The sequence below is a fragment of the Scatophagus argus genome, chromosome 4 (genome assembly GCF_020382885.2).
Source record: "Scatophagus argus isolate fScaArg1 chromosome 4, fScaArg1.pri, whole genome shotgun sequence".
Classification (NCBI taxonomy): domain Eukaryota; kingdom Metazoa; phylum Chordata; class Actinopteri; family Scatophagidae; genus Scatophagus; species Scatophagus argus.
Window position 1 is genome coordinate 4,755,754 of NC_058496.1, and position 27,490 is coordinate 4,783,243.

At 40.4% G+C, this 27,490-nt stretch overlaps 1 long non-coding RNA gene across 1 annotated transcript; it reads right to left on the reverse strand.

Annotated features, from left to right (window-relative positions):
* LOC124058115 lies at positions 1 to 25,577 on the reverse strand. Its single transcript, XR_006843216.1, has 2 exons — positions 24,905 to 25,577; positions 1 to 533 (listed from the first exon to the last, which is right to left on the reverse strand). It is a non-coding gene; the product is annotated as an uncharacterized LOC124058115 (long non-coding RNA).
* Between the last annotated feature and the right edge of the window lie 1,913 nt (positions 25,578 to 27,490).

Below are 27,490 nucleotides of genomic sequence, written 5' to 3' on the forward strand. Positions count from 1 at the left end.
TCTGTTCCCAATTTTAATGTGATCAAATAAATTACAGAAACATTTTCCATGGGCTATACTCTTTAACTGAGACATCCAGCTAGCTAGTGCCAGGAAGAGAATTGTGCAGCCAAGATATTTCTCCTTCAGGAAAAGCTCTGTGAAGTCATCCTTTCTATCTCTATGACAGTGAGGGACTGAGAAGTTTAGCTGTCTTGAAGCTCCCAAACAACATTTTGATACAGTTATAGGGCAAAGGCAACATGATTATTTGTGCTGTTTCCTTCACAGTAAATGCACTCTGCTGCAGGGGATGGGAGTAAAACCATGACAAGCTTATAAAATCCATGACGTGCTTGGGATTCTTTGCCCTTATCACCATGTGGGTCCTTTTTCTGGCTGGTGTTTCCCACCCTTCTCGTCCTAATCGTGCCCTCCGCAGAGAGAGCCTGGCAGACCTCACATCCAGAAAAACCTGTTGATGAGTGGTTGGCTTCATGGCATGGATGAAGGCTGGAGTTGAGTCTTGAGTCCTGGCCAAGGATAAACCATAGCTGAGGGAGAATGGGGGAGGGGTATGGGCATTGAAGACTTTTTTTGTATGTTTGTGTATGGTTTTAGAAAGTTGTGGTCTGTGTTTGCATAAAAATTATGACACAATCAGTGCTTTCAGCAATTTATATGTGTCAAAAATGTATACTCAGATTTTTTTTCCCCTCAAAGCCTGGCAGTTTGGTTGTGTATGGTCCAGCTAGGGGTGATACACTTTCCTGTCCTCACTGTTGCCTCCCAGCGTGCCCCTTAAAGAGCAAGGGTTCATGGGAATGACCAAAGGGAAGCATTGCTCAGCTACTTCCCACAGCCAAGAGACAGCTGTAATCCTTTAACCCTTCCCCCTGTATGAGTTTTAAAACACAGATGCACGGACACACACACACACACACACCCACACACATACACAGACTTTCTTAAATACAATGGAATTTCTAGGTACAAACATTTGCGCTGGTATTTGAAGACATACTCCTCCGAGTCGTGCTGTGATACGGATATTGAATTGATGGTGTTTCTGCTGCAGTGTCCTAGATTGCCTCTAAACATTCATCACTGGACCCTCCATGACAAGCTGTGGCCACTGGCCTTCACTCAAACCCCATCCCATAGCACCAGTAGGGCACTGATAAAACAAACAACATACACTGTCTGCACAGTGACCCTCTGAGTCTGCATATTAAGACTCACTCTCTACCTCTCCCACTATGCTTAATATTACTTCTTTTCTCTCTCATTCACTTTCACCCTGCTCGCATCCCAGCCCCAGCAGACCTGCTTCCTATTTCCTCTCAGTCTGCGCCTCCTTCTGTTTGTTGGCCAACCTCCTCCACTGTCCACTTTTCTTTATCTTTTTCTTTGTGTTGTGTGATGAAGAGGATTTGGATAGCTAAAGTAGCTGAGGGGGTTGAGTGGGCTGGAAAAGGAAGAGAGGGGGAAGGAGGGAGTAGGAAAAAGGAAGGCAGGAAGGTGGATATGGGTGGGAGGATAGGGGGCTGTGAGTATTCAGTCCTCAGAGGAGTGAAGTGAAAGCCAAGAGTGCTCTTCTGAGGAAGTGGGTCCGAGATGAATCTCCTTTATTCCAGCACAGTCATCACTCTGCCTTCCCCTCTCTTATATCTACACATTGATAACACAATGTTTGTCTTACATACCGTATAGTATAGAACAATGAGTGCAATGTCATATAACGTTACTTGAACAATTCCTGTCAGTGTCACTTTGCACAAAAACAGCATGACCAAAATAATATTTTTGCCTTGATCAGTTTTGGCATCTCCAGTTGCATTGCTTTGCTATGGACTTTGGACTTGAGGCTAAAATAGCTCCCATCCGTGTAAGAAAACCCCATGTGGGAATCAAGTCAGTTTTGTTCAGATTTTGACATATCACAACAAAAGTTATCTCATGGCACTTTTTGTACAGAGTAGGTCTAGACCACACTCTTTAACCTGCAGAGATGCCACGTTCCCCCATGAGTAAACACTTGATGACAACTGCCTTTTAGTGGGCAGAAACCTTGGAGCAAACCTGGGTTTTAAGTAGGGGGGAATCTGCCGTTAGATTAGATTAGAGAGAGAGAGGCATAGCAACAACAACCACTACAATGATAATAATAATAATTATAACAAAAGGAACAAAAAGAAGACTAATAAAAATAGTAGTAGTAGTGGTGATAATAGCAAGTGTAGACACGGATACTTGAGAAAGCTCATGTGTTCGCATTAAGTAATGTGTGCACACACTCACTAGCTAATCATTTGGTCCCACAATCTGAAAGTCAGTTACACATTACAGCACAGTACATGTGCAGCTCCACTCTGCACATGTGATGCCAATGCAAAAGAACAATGCATGAGTACAGGACAATACATTTCCAGTCATAAGTAAATGATGTTGGTATAAGTATGGAAACTATTAAACAAGAGTTTTTTTTCCCCCATTCATTAATTTTCCATTTTCCATTCGCTATATCTTTTTCGGGAAATCCAGTTGCCGGATGGCAACTCAGGATTGTGACTTACATTTTGACCACAGACGTCCCATCTCCCTGGGTCATACTTTCAGATGGGACAGATGTGTGACAAAATCAAATAAAACAAATTGTTTCCTGCTCACACAAACCAAAGAAATATTGCCAACATCTATGGTATGGAATTCTCTTCACCAGTAACACTTTGGTTCAGTATTTACTACAAGAAAAGAAAAAAAGAATCACTAGAGACAAGAGTGCATTTTACTGGTCCACTTGATCACCAATGTCGCCCAAACTTTAAGTGATAATGTGTTCATGTGAAAGTGCATCAGCAACGCTAATCAAGCATTGCATGTATTAGTAGGACTCAAAAATGCTTCCTTGTGCACATTTCATTTGATATAAACAAAGGAAAGGTGGCAACGGCTGTCTCATCTGCATAAAACCCCCATCACGTTACATGTCACTTACTGCCTTTGTTCCATTCTCACTGGCACAAAAGTACCAAAGCAGAATTAAAGTGCATTTCAAGGTCAGGAATGTACCATTTACAAGTACCAATATCATGCCATGAAAACAGCTGCCATCCTGTTAGAGAAAAATTCTGATTAAAAATTATGACACCAGTAGTAACCTTAAAGCAATACCAATACCAAGAAAGTACTTAGATTGACTCTTTGGCATGCTGAATCACAAACTCTGTCAAATGTTCAACTTCACCACACCACAGACTAGGGGTGTTGTTTGGCAACAATCTGGTAATAAGATAGATATCACAAAAAAGGTCTGACAATTCAGTTTATTGCAATATATTGCTGTGATACTGTAAGCCATTGGTGATATATTGTTTCATAGGTCTGCATTTTTTTTTTTCTCTGTCTGCCTGGGAGTGATTTCCACATCATAATAATGAACAATTAAACAATGTCGGTATGGAAATGTGCTGACACTGGTCTAAGTATCTATGTTATGTAGCCACACTATACAGACAAAAACACTGGGACACCTGAGCATTAAACAAACAGGGATTTTAATGACACATTGCACTCTGAACGCATGGACAGCTTCGCAGCTATAACAGCTTACAAGTTCTTCCACACCAAACTCATCCAACCATGTCTTTATGGAGCTTTGCTTTGTGCACTGGGGCACAGTCATGCTGGAATAGAAAAGGACCTTCAACAAACTGTTGCCACAAAGTTGGAAGCATAGCATTGTCCAAAATGTCTTGGTATGCTGAAGCATTAAGGTTACTCTTCAGTTCAATCAGGGGCCGAGCCCAACCCCTGGAAAACAACCACATACTACTTGAATTCAGTAATAAAGACATGCGTCCCAATACCAATGTCTATATAGTGTAACTTGAGATGCTGCACTAGCTAACATGATGTCTATGCCAGCATTGAAACTCAGCCATTGTTTAACTCATATGATTATTACATAATGGAAAATCTTTGCATGTTATTTTACCTATTCTTTTGTAAAGACTGAGATGAGAAAACTCACTGGGTTTTGTCTTTAAACAACCACAGGGTTGGTATCAGCCTCCAAAGAGAATAAGGGAAAGAGAGCATGAGAGAGAGAGTTGTTCTATAGAAAGCCTGTTATTGCGTCTGCCTGGTTGAGCATGGAGGCGTTAATGTCTCACTAATCACATTAACACACAACACTCACCCAGTCATGGGGATGGAACAACATGCATTCTCTCCGTGGCTTAGGAATCATCCGCTTTTTGCTCAGACAGAAGCATTATAGCGTCAGCAGTTAAAAAAACAAAGATTCCTTGATGGGATCAAGAGGAGCTATCAAGAAGTACTGGTCGCACAGTTGGCTGAAAAGATGTATCATCTGTTTAGTGCTGGAGGACATTGGAAATGAACAGACAATGTGAGGATATATAATTCTAAGAAGAGCAAGAGACCGCTTTCGCTGACAGTTAGTCAAGGCCTGACTTAAAGTAAGAAAGGATCAATTTTGAGAATTGAGAGTCTCAATGTGCAGAGGAGCTTAGTGGTGGATGGTTCTTCAGAGCTATGGTTGTTATAGCCACAGGAGAAAGGAGTTGCTGTATTCAAAAACGATGCCTCTTTATTGTGAGGTGAATGTGCAGGCAGAAAGGGGTGGGAGAGAGAAACTGCTGGCGTCTACATTCAGTATTCTGTCATAAACTCCTGAAATACAGAATAACGGGGCAATGTTTGATCACAAAACTTGTGAAAACATCGAGTCTTGCTTTAAATCACCTCTTCCCTGCACTATCCACAATGAGTACATGAGGAATTAATTTCACATAATAAACCTTCCAAAATCACACACTTGACTTGGAACCTTGCTGACATACTGTAAATCTCTAAATTATGCACAAGAGACAGAATCTCAATAGCATGCGTGTCCACCACGGGAAGCTTAACTGTCACTTCTGTCACGTCTGTACAATTCTCCTCCTTGTGTTTAACTGGTCTCACACATTCTTTGCCGGCATCTGTGCCATCTCAGAAGCGGGCCCTGTCTCTTCTGCCTGCCCACCTCCTAATGTTATTTGGCAGAACAAAAGCTTCAGTGCTCATGCCAACGATCCTGCCAAAGCAAGTTCCTGGGCATATATATGAGTTGAGTTGTGGTGAAGGTAATATTACTGCTCTCAACAGTGGCTGCCTGTGTGTCAGGCTATGGACATAGAGAAGAGGATGTTTGTCATGTTTCTTTTGTTTGCTGTGCATTCTCCTCTCTATATGCTCGCTCCTCTGGTGTCTGGCCTGTCTGTCCTGCTGCTTCTTGGCTTTTTTATTTCACTTTCTGTCTATGGATCCTCACCTCCCCCTCATATTCTCATATTCTTTGTTTGACATTTCATTTTGAGTTGTTGTTTCTCCTCTCTCCCTCTTTTTCTTTCTCTCCCTCTCTTTCTCTCTCTCTTCTTGTGTCTCTTTTGATGCCCTCATAGTTGGTTGAATGACTGAAGCCATAAGGCGGTTCCACCCACACACGTACACTGAGCTGAGCTGTCCTGTGCTGTTCTGCGCTGTTAATTCTCCTGCTCAGCCCATCTGAAAGAGAAGGCAGAGTGTGACTCAGATGCTAAGGTGGGTGGTATGGGCCCAGGTGGGTGGTTAAATAGGCTAACTGTAGCTTCTCCAATGCACTCACTTCCACACGGGAGATATTCTGATAACTAGCTAAAACACGGCAAATTGGAGACGTGAACAGCTTTCAAATGTGATTTGCAGTTCAAAGATCGTCGCTGCCATATCTCTAGGTTGTTTTGGAGACAAACCAAAGCTCTTGATTTGATTTGCTGGTATGACTGTTACTTACTATGAAAGCTCCCTCAGCCTCATATCAAAATGACATTAGCAGATCAGCATTATCATAATCATCCAAACCATGCAGCTCTCCGAGTTATTTTCATATTTGCCACTTCACAAGAAAGTGTTTTGGAATGGATGTGTATAAATTAAATATCAGATTTTATTAGATGTTTGGAACGAGTGTGGAGGCTGTAAAGCTACTTTACAAGCTTCAAAACATGCTGAGATTATTAAAAATGAAATCAAACAAAACATAAGCAAAGAGACGTCATCAGACACACTTTCGTGTTGTGTTTTGGTTATGATGAGATTTGGATCTAAACTTTTTTTTTTAAAAGATAAACATGATCTTATGGTGAGGTATATCAAATTTAAGTCACTGATATGATAACCGTTTGCTGTAAGTCAAACGCTAAAAGACAACTCTTTCCTCTCATAGAAGAGAGGTTTTAAATGTTCCCTTAAGTTACAGATTTGGATTTTCATTTCTACCATGGGTAATTCTCCCTGACAGGCTAAAGTGACTAAGTAACATTGCACGCACTGGGGGAAACTGCAACTGGCTTATCTCTGAACATGATTATCTTTATATAATTTGGGTGTCTGTAAAGTAGCGCATGAGTCACTATCTGAGGGCTATGCAACGTCTCTTTTCTAAACGGCACTCCATACAAGCCTTGGCTGGACTTTTACCTTGGACTGACTGTGTTCTCTTCTGTGAAGCTCGAGCACAATGATGATGTTTTGTGCCCAACATTAATGTAAAATAAAAATTTTCTGCTCGGTATTTTAGCAAATGGAAAACAATGTTTAACATTTAATACAGAGTGTAATCAGTTTATCAGCTACAATAACTCAGTGATTACTTTGGCAGGCTCTGAAATGCATGGCTTTTAAGGCCCAGTTTTCTAATTTTAGAAATAATACCACTGCCTTTGAATTGCAAATCTATCAAAGATAAAGGATGCTGAACTATTATGTTTCCAAACCAAAAGAGACAAAGGAGCATTATTCCTTGTTAGAAAACATCAACCATAAACTGTGAGACATCATATGGTAAAAGATTTAATGCCTCAATTGTTGATTCTTTGTCCATCTCAAATACAAATCTTCTCATTTAATTTATTAAAGAGCATTCTGAACATTAATGAATGTAAGTAATGATTCTGAACCTCACTTGTACTAAAATCTTTTTTTCCATGAGCAACAAATGAGATTTCAAATTAATAGGATGCCATTGTTTACCCATGTTTACTTAGGGTCTTGGAATAAAACAAAATAAAAGAATAATTAGTATTAAATTTTGGGAGTTGTTTTCATTGTAATAAAGCCACCATTGCTGATGAAAATCTATCTGATGCGAGTCAATAATGTTTTAAAGTTTGTTACATGTTACATTTAGTCATGTTCGCAGACTTTCTTCCTAACTCTATGAATCCCTCATAGTTCGCAAAACGTGACCAAACAGAACCCGCCTTCACACTGAATAAAATGATAGATTTCTCTGGCTTTGAACATTGTTGGAAACACTTGGGATAACGTAAGTAGAAAAGAAAAGATACAAGAAAATATACAACAAAGGCCAAGCTATTTTCACACAACACAAAAAACAAAAATGGGATATCAGACCAAAAAATAATCAATTAAATTCATAACAATTCTTGCCTGTGATAGCCCTCCATCTCTGTTTGAAAACAACAAACAACAAAATGGGTGAGCAAAAGAGCTGTACGAATAAGTAATTTTTCCTGATAAAGTAAGAAAAAAATGATAACAGCACAGCATTGCTTTGAGCTCGTCTTTTGTCAACATGGTCCCCTCTTTACACTACAGCACCTAGTCTGACGAAGACATCACCAATCCTGTCTATCTGACACCCACAACCATCTGTTGGGAGCCCGCGGTGGAGCCTTGATGGCTGTGCATTTGAGTGGTAATTGAGCCTGAAATGTGCTTAATAACGATTGTCCTGCCTAATACGCCACATCAGGAGCTCAGAGCACCGTGACAACCCTGAGCAGCAGAGACAAGCAGGCAGGCAGATAGAAGAGATGGGCAGAAAGCACATTTCTCTTCCTCATTAGCCCCCAGTAACTGGGAACAGCCCACAATAAATGCATCAGTGGGAATCAGCTCAGAGAAAGACACTAGAGAAATAGTTCTTCTGAAGGGCTGTGATACATATTGGTCCTGCCATGTTCTGGGAATTGCATTTTATTCAGATATTATAAACAAGTCTCTGTTTTGGTTTGACAGCTTACAAACATTTACATGCACATATTGATTTTACTTCTTCATCTTATGTCTTGGTATTGGCTCAGACTAACAAACTACAAGTATAATTAGAGGCTTAATAGAAAAGACAACATTTTTTTTCCTCCACATATGTTAAGGCCCAGCAAATGGCCAAGCTTTTAAAACAGCCAAGACAACAGAGACGAGTCCTGTATCTCTAATTGGTCACATAATGAACCTCCTTTTGAATTTATTTGTCCTGTTCAAATTGATCTTGGCCGCCTTAGCTATGAACACATCCTTTGGGAACAAGTTCCTCATGTTATTAATGGGTGTAGAATAAGTTGTAGGTATTAATACAGTGTAGTCTGTGATGGGGGGGCCCTGTTCACCATGACAGCTGCCCCAGGAGACCACATGGCAGTAAGAGGTACTTGTCAACAGTGGGTTAGAGACAAAAGGCAGGCGTCTTCCCGGTCGGCAGGGGACAGTGTGTGGGATCATAGGGCGTGATATCCTGTCCAATGCCCCTGCTGAGGATCCAGAAAACCCCAACTCCTTGCACCTGTCAGGCACCCAAGGGAGGTGGTTTGACAGTGTCACACTCGTAACACAAGAGAACGCCCCTCTCCTGAGGTGTACGTGTACAGTAGTCATCATGGCTTCCGCTTCAGATCTATAATCAGTCGTTCAACCTGACAGAAGCACTGTGTTTTTGCCTGTATGTTGCGTTGTGTTGAAGCTGAAGAGATTGGGTGCTTGGGGTTTTGGAAGGGTAATTGCCTCACAAAGTGAACTGAGTCATGAGGAAATGAGCATCCTCAGAGAAAAATCTGTCTTACAAAGTAACTCATATACACAACAACTAGAGCCTGCTGGTGAAGCATTACTTATTCCCTCTCAACTTCCTCTGCTATTCATTTTCCAGTCTGTTCAACTTACAGTGTGTGGGTGCCGCTAACTCAACCAGCCGCATGTGTAACCTGCTCAGCAGTAGCTAAATGTTACTCTGGGGATATAGCTTCATAAGAGCAATACCATGCATCACAGAGACCACATTTAAATACCAAATATTGCCCATTCATTTCTCCCTCTCCAGCCGTGAAGGAGTGCACAGCACTGTGTTTAGCACAGGCCAGGGGGATTTGAGCAGGCAAACAGATGGGACCTGAGAAAAGGTATGGATAAGGTACAAATGCAGGAATGGGAATCCCCCTGGGAGCACCCTTCTCATTCTGGCACCCACTTTCATGGTGTGTTTAGTGCCCTACTCCGTATGAATTATGAACACACTCAGAGGCCGATCGTGTAAAGCTCTGAATACAAAGTGTGTTAGAGTCTATGTGGTAACATTGAGATAGAGCAGTTAGCATTTCTCTGTACTTAGCTTATTTTAGCGTGTTTTACAAAAGAAAGCTGGCCTGCGATGCTATTCTTTTAGGGTGAATACAAGTGAAACCGTACATCTCACTGCTGCATGAAGTTATTCAGATTTCCTTTATTACATAGCCCAACTTAATTTAAAAAAAAGAAAGACATTCTACCTCGACATCTCTTGAGAAACACTACGTGTATGGCAACGCAGCAATCACAACAATCAGCACTCTTATTTCAGGATTTCTCTGGACTGTGCGGCACTGACAAAACACATGTAGGAGCAGAGCCGACAAATCTGGATACAAGATTGGCACTCTGACCTTCCCCTGGCACACCGCCCACAGCCTGCAAACCCACTCAACATGACGGGTATCTGTGCGTCTCTGCTGAAATCGTGGCAGGCATAATTGCGCCTCCTGTCCAAGTGCGAGGGAGATATTCTTAAGGACCTTTTCTCTGTGCATCTCTGTGAAATACGACAGAACAAGAGCACTCATCCTCATCTATGGATCAGACCCCAAAGGTCCCTTGCTTTAGTTGGAAATGTAATGAGACATTGTTAACTCAATTTTCACAATTTTCAGAGGAAATGAAAAAGGCTTTTCTGTGGGACTGCAGAACATCACTAGCCTTTAATTCTCTTGTCTGGAGACTGATGAGAGTGAACAAATGCGACTTTTACACTTGAATGTCCAGTGTGCAGGGTTCAGGGGGATCTGTTGGCACAGATGGGATATTATATTCAGAATTATGTTCGAATTAGTGTATACATCTACAGAGGGAATGGGTCCTCTTCCAAGGAGTCAACCATGTTGCACTGCCATGTTTTTTAGCAATCACAGTAGCTTCTACTGCACACTTAGAAAAGGTGAGATGAGGTGCATTCAGCAGGGTACAATCCACAACTCCACCAGACACGACAACATCTGACTAACTGGTCCTTTAAAATGTATATGGAACATATAAAATTGACACCCTCAGCATGGCACTTTAACATGTAAATGAACTTCCTTTACATTCAAGTCCTCACAGGTAGCCTATCACTGGCAGAGAGAGAGCGAGAGATGTGTAAGTGTGTGTGTCTCTTTTAAATTGTATTATCTATTTCTTCATGTTTATTTTACCTTGTTTTCTATGACCAGTGATGGACAAGTGATTTTGTCCACATAAGTGTGCATGTACTGTCTGAGTGTGTTTTGTATGTGTAGGTCCATAAATGGCTGCATCTACTGTAACAAAGGTAGAGAGAGACAAACAGCCCTGCTTCTCTGTTCTAAATGTTAAAGGGGTGCTCACCACATGGGTCACAGATGCCACGACATTTACAAAGCTTTCTCTGCAAACACACAGAGATACACATGTGCACTAACGTTTGCAAAGGATCATAATGTTAATCTGTGTCACAATGCCCTCTGAAAAGATTGGGCACCCTTCACAAACACCCCTGCCACAAAGGACAGTTCATGGCACAAGCACATGTATTCAAGGTTGAGGTCATGGTGAACTATGTCACGGTAAGCCCTGGAAACAAATGAGGCGGGTCTATTATATCAGCTCCTGGTTACATGTACACATTTAAGGACACAGCAGCTGTCTGCTTGGGATGAATAAACCCACCTTGCTTGACAGGCAGAGAGTGAGCGATAAAAAGTCTTATTACCCGTGTCCTCCTTTTTCGCCCACCGTCCAAAGGAACACATGCCCATCAACTACCACAACGTCTCCATTTAGCACTAATGAGAATCTCACTCGCAAGTGCACACAAGGGGTATGAGTGACCCTTTACAACGGACATCAACACCCACTGGCTAATGTTTGGCCGATCATCCACTACGACCTGATTGTTAAAGCACAAGAGATTATTTAGCGAAAAATGTGAACACGGAGAAGTGACGTGCATGCATGCCATGTAGATATGTGTCTTTCTAAATACACATATTTTTCTCCCTACCAGTGTAGTTTAGATTAAGAAAGAAATGCTGGCTGTTTTTTTGGGTGCATCACATGGTGAGGGCATGTGAACTGCTTGAGGAGGCAGCTGCTGGTTTGAAGCTGCTTGTCTGTCAGGCTCTTTCACACATGATGTCTGGACTGTGATGTTAAGATGTGGGCCTGGGGCCACAAGAGAAACACAGTTGTTGTTATTTTACTACTTCCACTGTTGTGTTTTAAATCTGAAAGCTTTTACATCTGTATGTTGCTCCTTTATTTACAGAGTGCATCTGCCCACGCAGACCAAGTCCAAGCCCGATGGGACAACAGAAAGAGCAGGCATGGGGTGTAAGGGAATGTTGTTTCCCTGCTCAGAGACAGACTTACTGCCACTGACAAGGGGAAGGATTTAAAAGTCACAAATCTCCTTGGTAACAGCATGTTTTCTGCAAAGCCCAGTCTCAACGATTTAAATCGCTTTAATCAGTGAAATTATCAACACAATTACATCAACAATGCAAACGTGAATAAGCAGTTCAGCATTTTCTCCTGCTGAAGTTTAGGATTGCATGTTGGTGAACAATTTGCATTGATGAACATCACAAAGCCACATGTGGTTATGGCACATTTAGCAAGTATTTGGTAGTATGAAGTTTATTAGCAGGTTTCATTTTTCAACAATAGCGTGACTTCTCACTTTTAACTTTCTGGAAATTTGAATAAAAGAATACAAAAAAAAAAACCTGTGGCGTAATTAACAGCGGTTCCCTTTCTTCTTTTCATCTTACAACAGTTTGCTTTTCACTTCAGCTGAATCATCTTTCTGTCCCAAGAAATGCTACAGTACATCTTTTTAAGGGCCATCATACATTTAAATTAGTTTTATATTAAAGCATTATTTAATTACACTTATGTGTACATTTAGAAAGTAAGCGCCAAGATGAAAAAAATGAAACATTTGCCAGGTGAACAGACAACCCAACAAGTATTTCCAAGTTGAGCTAGAACACATCATTACAATCATCTACCCACCCCCAGTCCTTCTTCAGTACTAAACAACTAAATTGATACCACCAGAAAGCATGCACTTCACCACTGACACTGTGAGGGGGATTTGGTCCTGTGGGGATATAAATACCTGCCGAATCATGAAATGCCGACCACTGAGAGATGGAGGAGAAGCCAATCAGGTGAATAATGGCCATAGTTTTTACACCATAGCTGACAGCACTGGTTGCCATCAGTTGTAATGTCCACCTTGAAAAACCCTAAGTGTGCTGTTTGATCAATGCTGCCTGATGGGAAGGGAAAATCAAGCCCATAAAAGGGCCCTTGGATGCTAAAAGGGGAGTGAGACCTGAGGGACCAAGCATTGAAATGTATGGTGAGAGGAATATTGATGGCTGTGTTCCGAGAAGTAGAAGTGTTTGACCCTATAGCACTTTCCCCTGTTGTAAACTGTAACCTGCTGCATACCTGTTCAAGTGTGTTTCTGTGCCAGCAAATATATGTGCATAAGTGGTATGTTGCAAACATAGGTAAGATAAAGAATGGGTCCAGATGCAACCGTGTTGAGACAGTTATGACCTTCCTGCGTGTCTCTCAGATCACACTGCTATAGTTGAAAAGTTCATCTCTTCAAATGGAGAAAAGACTGTGGAAGTCTCTTGAAGCAGACAACAAGAGCAGAAGAAAGAAAACAAAAAAAAAAGAAATAAGTAGCAGAAAAGTTTCTCTTCTCAGCCAAGAAGAAGGCATGTTTCTGTGTCACTGTTTTCCCTTTTCATGGCAAAGGGAGGAGAGCCAAGGTCGAGCGTGTCAGTGTGAGTCAAGCCTGAAAGTGTGAAGACTCCAATTAGACGTAGCCTCGGGTCTGACTCCAAAAGACAAGGATAACACACACCCATCCGTGAAAATGTGCCAACAACGCATACACAAACACACACACACACACAAACACACCACATGTCTTCATGTCCCTGTTTTACATGAAATGCATGTTGATACCACAGCTGTTTGCACCCCATCCATCATCTCTAGCAGGCAACAGGCAGAATTATTAACAAGCAAAATCTGTCATGCCCTATTAGCGCAATAAGGAACCTGCTAAGGCAAGTAAACAATTTATTAATGTATGGCTGATGTATCTAATTATCGCATGTTTGAAAAAGGCCAAATATTTATGATTTCACAGCCTATTTGCACTTAATTGAAAATGTTGCTTGTAAAAATATCACAGCATGATTATTTAATGAGCACAGGGAACATTAACAAAGTTCAGACCAATGGATTTCTGTTACTCTGAACTTCTGTGAGGACATGACATCACTGATTACTTTGTTTCATGTAATAGAGGGAATGAGCTCTAAGTTAAGGAGTTCCCCCCCTTCAGTGTTTTAATGCACTCATTTCTATGTTGTATCATATTTTAATGTTTGTAATTCATTACATAAAGCACCTTGAAACACTTGATAAAAATGGTTAGATAAGAAAGAATCTGCTGCGAAAATTTTTTCCTGCCGCGAAGCCATCCATCCATCCATCCATCCATCCATCCATCCATCCATCCATCCACCCAACCTTGGCTTGTCCTGTCTTGCAATACCACTTTGTGCCCTAAGAGTTCACGACATTTCACAAAGCTGTCTTAGCTTTATTTAGTCTAAATAAACAAGATAAACTCCCAAAATGTCAAGAAAGGATATTTTTTAAACAACCCTACACCTTCTGTATTCAAGTTTCTCTTTTACCAAACTAAGACAAGCTTATTTTGTTAATTCACCAACTGAAATACTGCAGCTTGTTCTTTTATTTTGTTTCTGGCAAATTTAAATAAAATGCGTTAATGAGACAGTTAAGCTAATCTTAGTTTGGTAAAATTGGGAACTTGAATTCAGAACATGCATGGTTATATTCTTCTGTTGTATATGATTAAATATAAGTATTTGTAAGTAAGTGTATTTTCTCTTGACATTTTGTGAATTTATTTTGTTTATTTATGAGACCACATAAATCACAGAGGCATTTTCATTACATTTCTGAGTTGGTAACAACTTACCTGTAATGTACCAACTCCTTTTATGGCATTAATCTTGTAATATAACGAGTTACACTACCCAACACACTGCTCACCATTCATTCTGACCATCTCTCAGCAATTTGTGTGAGAAACAACAATAGTGCAACACTTTGTGGACTGAAAAAAAAATGTTAGTTTGCTGTTTGCACAATGCCAAACAGTGGCCTTTTTCAGCCAAGACTCAGTCAGAAGGCACGTCTTCTTACAATCACTCTTACTTAAGACATGGATCATTAAAATCCATGAAATGGTTTGATTATCCCAACTGCCTATTAGGTCAATCCCTTATCTCTCTCCTCAGGGCACTGGTGCCTGGCTGGACCAATGCACTAAACACCCCAGTGTGCAGAAAATGCAACCAGAGAAGCAGAGAGAGAGAGATGAGAGAGGAGATTGAGTAGTGTACATTATATAGTGTGTATAAAAATTACAGACAACAACAAACACATTCACACACAAATGCAGAGCAGATGTCCAGTGTACAGTGTGGACTTAATGAGCCATGAATGATATGAGAGGCAAGTGATGACGCCTGACCCTATCTGTTCAGAGATAGGCTGTGCTTGGGACACATCTGGTACCTGCCCCCCTCCCTCCTGCACCTGTGCTTTAGATGCTCAGGGACGTTGTGAAGCAAACTACAATTATAACCTCAACCTTGCCAATTGTAAGCATCTGAGTTTCAGCCATTTCACAGGATAAGAGAAGTAGACCAAGACCTTGTTTACCGTATATCTGGTATTAAACTGCCCTCTGTCTATTTTTTGTGGTAAATAAAACTCTTAGAGGAACAGTTTGATATTTTGGGAAAGACCCTTTCTGTTTTTTGGGGTTTTTTTTTGGTTTTTTTTTTTTTTGAAAGATCAATAAAACTTTTCATGTGCTAAGAATTAAAGTGGTGGTAGAGCAGCATGTCTGTCCAAAGTTAACACATTTTGTTTGTTAATACATACACAAATAGACTATTCAAGATCATATTTGATTTGGACAATGAGTTACCAAGTCCCATGGAACAGTGCCAGAAACAATTTTTTCCCTTTTTTTTTTTTTAGCACCACCTTGAAATGATTTATTTATTTCAGTATACGGTATAGTTTACAATGCTCCAGTGGAAGTCTCTAGTGTACATGTTCTTTGGGCGCCACAATACAGGTGCTGCGTAGAAGATCCATATAATTTTATAACCGGGAACTTTTTTTGCTTCTCTTGCTTCTAGTCCTTATGCTAAGCTAAGCTAATCACCTACTCTAGTATCATACAGCTATATACATACTTTATGAATTCCTATCAACTGCACCAGTAGTAGCAGCAAGCACAAGTGCATCCATCTCCTTTAATATAAAATGTCAGAAAAGTGCCATACACAGCGCACACATTAGCAACAAAGGCTAATTAGCTTTGTTCTGTTTGGTTTTTTTGTTTGTTTTCCAGTGGAAACAAGGTTATTCTTTTAAAGAGAAATGAAAATTTTAATGAATTTTGTTACTGGGTTTTCTCTAATGCTGAATGTCTTCTGGTTTAAGTAAGCTTTTTAAAAATGGAGAAAACGGCTTTACATCAACATTTATAGACTATACAGAGCTATGACATGCTCCAGTCAGCAGCATATCAAGGAAGGTGTGTCTCCTAGCAACACTGGCTTTCAAATGTCAGTCAACAGCTGCCATTGGAAACGCCTACCCTGAGGCTTGAATCTCAGATGCTGTTTCCATAAATATGTCCATACATGGATTTATCCTCTTGAAAAGTGGAAAAATGTACACAATAGCTGCAGCATCAACATAGTTTAGATTTCCTTACATAAAAAGTGAAATGAACATTTAAAATTCAGTTTGTCTTTAGCTCTCAGGCTTTGCTGTATGTGCTGCTCATATAGGCCTACATGGCTGACAAATGCCACTAGCTAGCATGTAGACAAATATTGTCCTTTGAGCCAGTGTTTGCCATATATTCAGTTTATGTCCTTGTATTCCTTACATGTTTTTGTATACCCACTGTTATCCTGTGTAGCTTAAAAACTGTCCAGTATTCTGCAGGCGGAGGTGAATGAATATCTGAGAAAAACACCCAGGCGACCCGACCGTGACTCACACTGGGAAATGTCTGAAAATGAATGAAATGGATGAATGTATTTTTTTAATTTACTTAATTTATTGTTCCAACAAAGGACAGAGGAGGTTTAATGGTTTTAGTGGAGAGTGATTAAAATATGGAGAGGGTGATTATAATAGGGCAGAAAGGGAAATGAGAAAGGGAAGTGAGAGATACCAAGGATGAATGAAGGATGATGGGGATGCACTAGAGCAAAGCTCTATAAAAGAAATCTAGAGAGGAGAATTTCAGGAAGGAAGGAAATAAAAGGATGGTGGTCCGTTGTTTGCCCACTGGTCTACAGCTCTGTCAGGAGCACGGATGACCCAAAACCAGAAACTCTCCCCGCTGCTGTCCACCTCTCGAGACCTAAATGGCACTGACCTAATTTGTACTGATTGATCTTCTTCCAAGACCTCAAATGTAACCTCCCAGACACTTTTCTGTACCTCACAACTGCAAATTTACAGTGGAAACTTCACTGTGTGTTAATACTTTTAATTGATCTGTTCTGCCTACTATTTATTTACATAGATGCATACTGTATACATGTAGAAAAGTGTGCATCTGTGTGCAAATGAGACTACTGTATATTTATTGTATTACAGCTTTTTTCATGGTGCTTTTGCTTGACAGTGAGGAAGCAGTTTAATATCAAAAGAGCAGAAAGATACAGAAAAGATAACAGCAGGGTTTAGAAAATGCACTGCAAGACCAGACAGTGTTATCATTTAACGAGGTTAAAATTGCTGAAAAGAGGTAGTGTATCTTAGAAATTGTTGTTACAGCCTGTTCCTGAAAGGAAAATGTTGGATTTACTTTTCCGAAGAATTTGTGCCATACCATGTACATTTGTGATTATGATGGTACTTAATTGCCTGAGGATTCGACTCAAAGTTGCACCGTAAATGTTTTCTCTCTACAAGTACAAACTCTGATGCGTCAGTACATTATTAGAAATTTTGTCCCTTTTCTACTTCACAAGTTTTCAGTTGTCAATTCCTTTGTGTGAATTTTATGAGGCTCATCGGCAAAGCCTGTTAATTGTCAGTTTATTTCCTGTTGTTAAACTCCCATTTGAATATGGAAGAATCTGAATGAGGTCAATATGTTTGTGTTAATTTTTGTATTAAAATGTATCAATATGTTTACAAAATCCAACACAAGGGAAGCAGAGAAGCAAAACTCAGATATTGTACATTAAATCATATTGGTACAACATGCCTCACGTCTCCTCCTAACAACAAACAACACAGTGATGAAGCACAGTAGGTAAGCATTTTGCACCATTCCTGTGCGACACCCGAAGATCCAAACTTCAGAGAAGTCTTGTTATTGAGTTCACACTGATAAATAAGTTTTGTAGATACAGAAGTACAACATACACAGCAGCAAGATATGGAAAAAAAAAAGAAAGAAATAGATTTCTTCTCAAGTTTTTCCACTGTTTAACAGCGCTGTCATTAGTGTTCGTGATGTCTGCATCATTTTAGCAGCAATGCCAGCCACAGCTGCATCATCATTATCATCAAAGCCATTGAGGGCATCATCAGTGTCTTCATCAGGTGAGAAGACAGCTATGATTTCTGGGCAGCATGCAGCATAAATTCTGTAACTAGATCTGAAACCCAGATAGAATGCAACTTTACTTATTCATCCATCTAGAAAGGGGAAGAAAAAATAAAAAAAAATCACTGGTGGCCTCAGACCAGGCTCTGTAGTCCTGCACTATCCTCTCGTGTCCAGGCTGCATCTCAGTGAGTTAGACTGAGTGGCCTTGCTCCAGCATGTTGAATAATGAATTAGAGGCTGATATCCTGTGACGGAGACTGGGAGAGAGCACTTCCTCCCTGGGCCAGAGTGGGGCTTGAATACCCGTGAATAATACATGGCCAAAAGTGGGTCTGGTGAAATGACTCAATACTGGGAGTCAAGTGCGAGATTATCTTTCCACGGTTATGAAAATATTGCAGTCTTTGTAACACAATAGGAGAGGTGAGAAGATGATCATAAGAAGCAGGCTCACAGTTACTGTTCTGTGTGAACAATTTATTATCAAATTGTTTTGTTTTTGAAATGTCTCTCCAAAAGCATCTTTACTTGAGCCTTGTTTAGTCATGTGTTGAAGAAAGACGGTCTAACACTTTATCCATCGGAACTGAAAACTCTGTCTGGTCTGGTGCAAGCCTTCTGGAAAAAGATGAAATGAATAACTATTCCTTTTCATTGAGACTGTATGAAGAAATGTGCCTCTTTTCAGCATGGCCAGAGTAAATCTGCAGTTCTACCTTATTTCCTTTTTACCATTTTTCATCGTGGGATTCTGGTTACATGAATGTGGAAAACTAATAATCACAACACCTGTCTTTTTAAACAAAAATAAATCCTCCCAGACAGAATTATGACATATTTACTTATCTTTACGCAGTTGTCAATTTACACATTCAGAAATGGATTTTCGGCCTCCCACAAGACAAATCGGGGCCCCCCGTCTCTTGCTGGGCCAAGTCAGCCTCCAAGAAAGCTGGAAACCGCAGTCTCTCCCTCAGCCCCAGCTCTCCCAGCTAACCACTAATCCATGTGTTTGATACATTAGACGCTCTGCTTGGCTTTGTTCTGCAGGGATGTGCTGTCCCTTCTCCTGCCAAGCCTCCCTTCTTCCCTCGACTATCTCTCTTGCTTGTGCTCTCCTTGCTCCTGCCGCAGTCCAGAGGATTATGCCGGAGTCCATGGGATTTATCTAATTGTGTTTAATTAGGGCCGGGTCAGGCCAGAGCCATAAAGCTCAGGCTGCTGGATCCGAGAAAACAGATACTGTGGAGTAAACCCTTCAGATCTAAGGCTAGCAGGTGGGCAAGGGTAAGGTGAGAAACAGCCAGAAAGTGAAGATAAATAAACAGATTGTGAGTGAGGAGAAAAAGAGAGAGAGACAGAGGGCAGAGAGAGGTGGGAGAGACGAATCCGTACGGCGACAAGAGTGTCTGTGTTGAATTCCCCCAAGGAGAAATCGATTGCCACGCGCCTCGCTGTTCCCCAGACCTCTGCTACTCCATGCTTCTCTCCATGACACCATGCTGTGGGGAGCCGTAACTCACTGTGCCCTTGGTCGAGGCTTAAGCGGATTGTGGGTCAGGAAGTCTTCCCTTTGGTATGATGCACTGTATCCCTGCTAAAATAAATTCTCCACTGAAGAGCATTAACAGCAAGTGGCCTCTTGCTCTTGTCTGCTGAGGACTGCCAAGGGCTTAGAGGAAGACAAAGGCACACAGGGGGTGCAAAAGGAAAGTGCCAGTTTCTTTGATTTTCATTGACTAAAGACCTCTGATTCTAGTGAGAGCATTTAACACTCACTCTATCTGGGTTACTTGGATTCTGTACCGTTATATTGCAGTTCTCTCTTAATTCACCTAACAAGCACTCATACACACAGAGCATCATCTAATATACAAAAAAAAAAAAGTCACAATTTACTTGGTCCACTACATCACCCAGTGTGAGACTAATCTAAAATGTGACCAGATGAGTGATTCTCATCTCTCATCAGAAGAGAAGCATACACATATTACTTTCTGTCCACTGATTCAGTGAAATGTTATTGTTACACACCACACTTAAATTCTGCAGTGCATCAAAGAAAAATGTTTATCCTTGAAAAGGAGCTGTCATGTTAAATCTCCTGAGCATTTTCTACTGTTACAGACAAAATGAATCTGGTCGCCTCATAATGAGCCTCTTATTATGGCATTGTGTTTATGTTGGGCTAAACAAATTTATTCCTGTGGGGAGGGCTGGGGAAAAAAAATTCTGTATGTAATTTGTGTACCACGGCATTGTCATCAGGACTTACTGTAAAAGCGGGCGGCCGCTGAAATGTGAGCTGCTGACACACACAGACACACACACAAAGCCACACAAAAAGGAGTTCTGGGGCCCATAAATGCATGCTGATGGAGTGTCAGTTGTAAATGAAATGCAATGAAACACTGCTGCATGCTGTTGTCTTGATTCACTTCAGCACAATGTGATGCAAGACTTTATTAGACAACAACCCCAAATGACAAATCTATATAGTGTTTTTTTTTTTTTCACTCTTCCCTCAGTTTGTCTCATATGAGTAGATGTGTGTACTAACCGTGTAAGAGAATCAACAGATCAATCATTTTCAAATACAGAGTCCATAAATCTGATCATGAATGTGTGGAAAAGTTTACAACAATACCAAAAAAGTTTTGGTGCTTCCCATTTGAATTTCACCAACCCGAACCTCAAAATCCAACATGGCTGCACAATATACCCTATTTTACCACTTATTTGTGCCTCATGAAATCAGTAATAGTGCATATGTTGCAACAGTGTTTGTATCACTTAAACGCCACGTAACGCGTTTTTACCAACTGATAGTGAAAACAACGGAAAAGCATAGCTCACCATTACCCATATTGGTTTTCTTGTACTGGAAAGCAGTCAACTCAGGTGTGCGTTCCTGGCTCCAACAGTAAATGAAACACAGCATTAGTCTTTACACAATAGCAGATGTCAGTACCCCTATTAGAATTTCAGCACACTGAATTGCTGAATCCAAATAACTCCTCCTGACTAACTATACTTCGAGTGACCCTGATGTCCCTCATGACCAATGTGTTGATTCAGTGAGAAAGAGTGATGGCCATTCATAGCCAATGCTATCAACCTCAATTGACTCCAAAAGCTCCCACAATTACTCACTACTTCTTAATCACAATGACCCACCACAGTGTCCTAGACACTCTACTGGGCTCCGAAATGGTTCACCGTACAATTATTCAAATCACAGCTGAACAAGAGCAATGGATGGAATTGCTGGAATTCAGTAATTATAGGGGCAGTCAGTGGTGGCTCAAAATGCCACAAGCTGAGCGATTAAGTAATAGCCTTGTATCCACGGTAACCTTTCGGAGGGAAAGTAATATCTGTAATACGACCCAATCTGATCAGAGAGAGAGAGAGAGAGAGAGGAGCAGAGATGTCCAATATCTTTGTGATCAAGAGAACATGAAGGAAGAGGCAGAGACAAAACTGCTAAATTCTTAATTATTATCTGCTACACTAATATTAAAATTTCATACAAGACAGTATTTTCAATGTGCTTGTATATATGCAATATTCTGTCAGTTTTTTATGCTTTCTGATTCGTAGAAATAGCCTCTAAACTGGCTTCATGGAAATTTTGGGCACTACGATTTCTGTGCAAGTTAAATCTATCATGCTGTTGATGCCCAAGAAATAGCTACCATTACGGCCCTCAACAACCTTCCCTTTCTGGACCTCCCTGACACCTGCACATATCCTATCATAAAGAAGAAATGGGGAAACGTCAGTGTGAGGTTTCATCACATGGAACCAGAGATGGAGAAAATGAATAAAACTTTATTATTCATCACAAGGTTGGCGAGATGAACTACTGAACACAATATATCCATTTGCATCATCCTAACAACTCAGTCCTCTGTCATCCCCAGCATTAACAATTGAGTTTGATGTATCAGCTCTGGTTAGCCCTTTTCAAATCACTGCATCCTCAAGACAGGACTCTATTTGATTTGAACTTTTGCATGTGTGCACATCTACTGTAAAAACACAAGTTTAGGTTTACCTTTATTTTATGCATTAATTTGTAAAAACATAATTTAACATCTTGGATTTAAATGTATATTTTATTCCTTTTGTGGTTTCCAGTCATATTTTGTCACTAAGCTGTCTGTTACAATATTAACTGAGGACTAGTGAGGGACATGGGCTAGACGTGGATAACAGTGACCCTGGCATCGAATTGGTAAGTGATGATTTAAATCTAGATGAGAATTAATTAAATTAATTTAAATCAAAGTCTTAGTATTTGTATATCCAGTTGGTTCTAATTAGTAGAACAGGTGTGGCACTACTTTAAGGACATGTCCACAGTGACTGATCAGACAGAGAGGGTATGATTCCAAAAGACACATGGCAGCAAACTTTCATGTAAATCCAAATAACCGAAATATAAGGATTAGTAGAGAAAACTAAAAAAAAATATAAAATAAAGATCATGGAGTATGGCTGAACAACAATGCAGCTAAAAATTGGATCAAGGACTGAAGCTGGATGCACTGTTGTTTTCTTTGCAAAAGTCACCTTTGTAGACTGATAATATGAAGTATAGCTGCACTGTCCCAACTGCTTGAGGTAAAAGTGGGACACAGCCAGACTTAAATTAGAGAGAGGCACAGCAGTTGCATGTGTTCACATAACATTGAGGCTGGTTGCCTAGTCACAGCGGAACACAGCGCTGCATCCTGGTCCCCGAGAGTGGACTGGAGATGCTGACTCAGCCAAATCCCTCAGCTGCAGGCTGGAATCGGCCCCCGGGAGCACCATGTCTGACCCACATAACTCAACACCAACTACAGTACCAGCATCGTTTCACAACACTTTGCTTATAGTTATACGAACACTTCAGGTGACACTATGTCCTCACATAAAAAGCTTTCATGCACTATACATCCACCCATCCATTTTCTAATATATATATGTACATACATACATACACACAGATCCCTCTCTGTATCAGGTGAGAATTAAAAAAAAAAAAAAAAAAAAAAAAGTCATGCGCAATTCCTTGATTCTTGCTTTACAAATCTGCCCACGGGGTTTTGTAAACTGTGCCCAAAGGTTTACAAATCCATGTCCACAGACTGGCAAACTGTGCCTACAGTTTAGTGATCCCTCAGTTAAGGAAACTGTGCTCATGGATTGTTAAATCACAGTTTATAAACCGTACACAATGATTTGTAAAACTGAGCACAAACTTACAAGTGACCACTTTTCCCCATAATATATGGCCTACTGAATATTACACAACCAAACTGATTTTGAACTGCTTAAGCAGGTACAATTACATTCTTGAATAGGCTCTCCTAATGTGACCCATGAACCTATGAGGACTTTAAGCATCTTTGTAATTTGTGACGTAACTCTCAGCTCATTTTGTTATTATTATTTAGTCTCTAGCAGCTGGTAAAATGAAAATTTTTGTTCTCAAAGTATGTTCAAATCCCACATCGGCCATGTACTGGTCAATGGCACATAGCAAGATGCACACACAAAAGAGACAGTCAGATGCGTGGTGGCCTGAGGCTTACTTGCCATTGGCACCAATGCGCAACCATCACTGCCCATTAAGCTCCCCTCCAAAGTGGGGGGAGAGAACTGTAGACAGACAAGAGCTGAAGCTCAGCTAGCTATCTGCTCAGTCTTTGGTCCACCTTGAGAGGCAGTCCTTGCAGGGTAGCAGTAACCTGGCAACAGGTTAGGTACTATTCACAGATTGCCTGCTTATATAAAAAAATGTGTTTGTTCCAGACAGCATCCTGGAAAAACAAAAAACAAAAAAAAACAAAAAAACCTCTTCAAAGTCCAAATGTTGTCACACTGACTAACGATTTTGTCTTTTGGAAAAAAAATGTCAGTATTGACTTTGACAGAAGTGTTTGAAAGTGGTACGTGAGTGGATGTGGATCAATAGGGGTGGTCAATTTGCTGACTGGGTTGATTGTTTATATCTGGACAATTTCACCATTTGTCCAATCAATTCAATTTTATTTATATAGGCCAACATCAGAAATGTGCAGATTCATTAAAATACACAAATGAATTCATAAACATACCCATAGCCCAACAAAACCTCCTTTTTCTCATAAAAACACACCCCAGTGTACAGCGATATAATTAAAAAGCTGCTACATCTACATGATGACACTTCTATACACATTTACATATACATGCTGATATGTATATAGCCTGTATAGCAGTATATTGTACAGTTTTTATTTTAAAACTGTTAATATATAACTCTTTATTTTTGAAACTGTTTTGCACACTTTTTGCACTCTATTCTGTTCTTGTGAGCTGCCATGACAAGTGAATTTTTACGCTGTGGGATCGATAAAGTTCATATCTTACCTTATCTTATTTCTAAAATCAGCAACATATATCAAATATTTGCCATTGGAATTAATGAAACGATGACAACTGCTCAAATGACAATGCGTGAAAAACCAGTCAGCTCAAACCAAACCAAACCAAACCAAACCAAACCAGTCCAGGCCTCAACCACAAAAATTAGTAGTCATATTTCAACACCATCTAGCAGTAATAAAGCATCACAATGCACATGTCAAACACCAAATGAACACTAAGTTCAGCCACTTCAAGAAATTATTCAATGGCAATGCAAGTTCCAGCAGCAGCAAAAGAGCATATCAGCCAACAGACAGCAAATCATAGCGTTCTGACACAGGAACACAAACAGACATCAACTCAGGACAAACATGTTAACATAAACAAAAAGCAACTGCTTACCTTGGTGAAGTGAAGCAGTGCTGTCCAGTCTCTCTGTAGTGCCATGTCTTCAAACTTCAAGCTTGAAGGGTGTTTTTGAGGCCTAATATGTCCAATAGTTAACCTACAGGTGAAATCTTGCCAGTGTGCAGCACAAACAATTATTCTCCACCAAGTCATTCCAGTGCCAAAATATTGGCCCCATCTGCAGTATTTCTCAAAACTGCAAACAAGACATGTATCAGTAGATGCAAATGTTAAAGCACAGAAACTAGCTAGCAAAGGAGCCATGTTCAGCACCTGTGCAGCATACCCACAGTGGGCAGGGCATCAGCTTAAATAGCCCACCTTGAAACAAAGGGTGTGTTTGATATTTTCACCAGCCAGTAGAATGACTGTAGCTCCCTGAACGAGCTTGCAAGTTGAACTAGCTTGCAGGCTGAAGGAGTCCCATTTAGCTATCCATGTAGCTAAGTTTAATGAAAACACAGTGACATTCTTGTTTTAGCTAGCAGCCAGCAGAATATGGCTCCAAAGCTCTAGTTGATGGATTGCCATGAATTGTTGACAACTCAGAGATGTATTCACTTTGCTGAACCCTTTTTCATCACTTTCATCAGTGGGCAGATGGATTGTTTTTTCCTGTACTTTGGTTTCTAAATGCCTATGAAACTAATGACAACTTGTGACTCAGGTGTAAACTGCAAACTGCAACCTCACAAGACTGCTAGCATGACTGTAGACTCTTGGTCTTGCTTAAATATTTTGAGGCATTTTTAGGAACTTATTAGATGTAGTTAAAGGTATAAATTCTGTAGAGAGTTGATACAAGGGTGTGAATTGGAGGGCGGAACCAGAAAGTTTTCATTTACATGTCCATAAGGACATCCCACACCAATATCAGCAGAAGGAGCTCCAGGAGTGTGAGGCAAAAAAGCAGTAAAACATTCAAAGTCCTGTCTGTTGATGTATTGATATCCAGTTATCATCCTCTATCAATAAATTTCTCTTATCAGAATACTAGCCTGCGTTAAGTCATCTGGCAACATTTCTCCTCCATCTGATGAACTTTCCGAAGATAATCCACAATTAATGTGGCTCTGCTTTTGCTTATTTGTTCTGAAACACTTCTTGTCTATCTCTGGTCAGTTTATTCAAGGTGTTTAAAGCAGTGAGTAAACAGTAAACAGGATTCTTATTTATTCAGGTAAAATGACCCCCATTATGTTATCATGAAGTCATGAAGGTCATTGATTGGTGGGGAAACATTAGCAATTTTCAAGCTGATTCATCTGCAGCTCCATTTAATAGGCAACAAACGTTGCTAACCAAATAAAAGTTGCTGTACTGCACATTTGTACATGGACAACAGACATTGTCGAACACACTTATGTATGACTTTGTATGACTTAAAACACTTTCTTCATTTCACAGTCTAAAGTCTGGAAGTTGGCGTGTAGTTTTCCACGCCAGTTTTGATTAGAGCCCCTTGACAAAATGGTCATCTGGAGTCTGTAAAGGAAACTTTGTCTTAATTTTTAAAACTAACACTGTGCAACCTGTACTGTGTTCTCCCTGGGTTATACTCGGCACAATGGCAGCTGGCTCTATTTTGTTGTCAAATACAGGAAGGCAGGGGAGAGAAACACACCATGAACTTGTATCAGTGGAGAGAGAGAGGACACTTGGTATTATTAATAGTAACAGACCCATGACAGTGAACAGAGAGGAGCCTGTTTGAGCTGCCTTTTATTTCAACCACCCTCCCATACGCCCCACAACCTCCCACTTCCCTCCACCCCAGTATCTTATGAAATATGTACAAGGCAAACAGAGGTGGGGTTGATGTGCGGGCCTTCCTCCTCTATGACTAACCACTACACGTCCAGTACCATTACTTATTTATAAGGCATGCCGTGTAAGTGCCAGAGTGGCCTCGCTCGCTTCCCTCCACGCCATAAGGGCACTTTCATAACACCCTGTTTACATTTCAACCACCAAGAGAGGAGTGATAACAAAAAAGGATCTGCAATTAGTTACAGTGTCCAGAGCACGGCGAGACATAGGCGGCTATGACGGTTCTGATAAATATTTGTAATGTGTCTTAGAGCCATTGGTTTGTGCTGGTCATCATCCAGGATTATTGGGGGAGATGAGTTGAATACTTTTCCATTGGGTCTCATTTGGCTTTTCAACTACAGAGGAAGGGGTGTGGAAACAATAAACGCTTAGTTCTGGAAGAGCTGTTCAATGTACATTTCAATTACATTCAAAATGTGAGTACTATTACTTTGTTCATTTACATTGTCTGCGCTTTTTAAATCACCTTTTGTTTTCTTTCCTGGCTATATCTGTCTTTAACATGGGAACAGATAATGGAAGCCAATTTCTGATTCTATGTTGCAGGGCCATAACTGTAACCAGGATTCAGTATTACAACCACAGTGTATGGTTTAAAATCATTTTGCAACGGCAGTCATTTCAGTCTATTTAATGATTTCAAACAGATGTATTGCACATTGAAAGAAATGATGGATGCTGAAAAGCTGGATTAGATTCTCTTGATACACATGGATTGAATAATAATTCTAATCAATTCAGACAACA